Here is a 1,902-nt window from a genome sequence, read left to right on the forward strand (position 1 = left end):
GGATTAAAGGCGTGCGCCACCACCGCCCGGCTGTTCTTACTTTTTTTAAAAAAAGTTACTGTATGTGCATGTGTGCACGTTCAGAGGTCAGAGAACAACTTTAGGAGTTGATTCTCTCCTTCTGCCACATGGGCTCCAGAGATCAAAGAGCAGACTGCTAAGTTTAATAGTAGATGTTTTAACTATTGATTCATCTTGCCTCACTTTTTCTAATTTTTATTTTTCTTTGCTTTTTTTTTTTCCAAGACAGGGTCTCTCTGTATAACCCTGCTTGTTGTGGAACCAGGTTGTCAGGCTGGCCTTGAACTCACAGAGATCTGCCTGCTTCTACCTCCTAAGTGCTGGAATTAGAGGTATGCACCACCACTGCCTGGCTTTCTTTGCTTATGCTTATAGACTGATTTTTATTTCATGTGTATGAGTGTTTTGCCTGTATGTAAACCATGGGTGCGCAGTGCCCTTGGAGGCCAGAAAAGGGCATCCTATACCTTAGAATTGTAGTTACAGATGACTGTTAGCCTCTGTGTGGGTGCTGGGAGCTGAACCAGAGTCCTCTGCAAAAGCAGCAAGTGCTCTTAACCACAGCCAGGTTTCCAGTCCTGCTGTTTATCTTGTTGAGACAGAGTTTCATGTAGTCCAGGTTGACCTCAAATTTGCTATGCAGTCTGAGGTTGACCTTGACTTCCTGACCTTCTGCTTCTACCTCCTTAACTCTACGTTCACACCCCTAAACCTTGATGCACCAGAGCTAGCACAGATCAAATCACAATCACCAAGTACCAGGGAATCAGAGACTAGAACTAGAGATGCTGAGCTCATGGAGCCTCCTTCCCTCCTCTTCTGTCTTGATTTCTCTTCCCATACTGTCTCATTTCCAAGACAGAATAATATTCTCTACATGGCATAGAAGGGCTCTTGAGTCCCTAAATCTTACTGAGTAACTGAGTGATGTAGCTACAATGTTGCCAGGGGGAAAAGGCACCATATTGGACAAATATTCTATGGTGGGTAACCAGCCACAGGCAGGAGAGGAGTGCCTGGCCCAAAGGAAACGGGAGAACTAGGCAGGCAGGAACAAGGAATCCACTTCAGTCTTGTTCCTGTTAGTCACAGAGAGTCAGGGTAACTTTTTTGGTAGCTATTCTTCAGTGTTCCAGATACACCTGAATAAGTCTGACTCCTGTACTTCCAGCGAGCAGTCAAGGACAGTCAAACAAAGGCAGGAAAAAAGGATATGATAGTACTGTCTTCCTCTTTCCAAACCTGGGAAAATGACCAGTCCTTCTTCATTTTTTCTCTTTCAGTTATTTTCTTACCTTGCTTCTTCCTTCTCATTCCCCATCCCCCTCCTCCTTTCCTGGAGTTGGAGTTCAGGGTCTTGTACCTATTGGACAAATACTTTACCACTGAGATACAACTCCAGCTCTTCCATCAATTCTTTTTTTTTTTTTTTTTGGCTCTGTAAACCAATCTTTATCTATTTATTTATTAATTAAAGATTTCTGCCTCCTCCCCATCACCACCTCCCATTTCCCTCCCCTTCCCCCAATCAACTCCCCCTCCCTCATCAGCCTGAAGAACAATCAGGGTTCCCTGACCTGTGGGAAGTCCAAGGACCACCCACCTCCTTCCAGGTCTAGTTTGGTGAGCATCCAAACTGCCTAGGCTCCCACAAAGCCAGTATGTGCAGTAGGATCAAAACCCAGTGCCATTGTTCTTGTGTTCTCAATAGTCCTCATTGGAGCACGGAACTGAAATCTCAAGGTCCAAATCAGAAGCAGAAGGAGAGAGAGCAGGAGCAAGGAACTCAGGACCATGAGGGGTGCACCCACACACTGAGACAATGGGGATGTTCTATCGGGAACTCACCAAGGCCAGCTGGCCTGGGTCTGAAAAAGCATG

This window comes from Microtus ochrogaster, unplaced genomic scaffold (genome assembly GCF_000317375.1).
Source record: "Microtus ochrogaster isolate Prairie Vole_2 unplaced genomic scaffold, MicOch1.0 UNK1, whole genome shotgun sequence".
In the NCBI taxonomy this organism is placed as follows: domain Eukaryota; kingdom Metazoa; phylum Chordata; class Mammalia; order Rodentia; family Cricetidae; genus Microtus; species Microtus ochrogaster.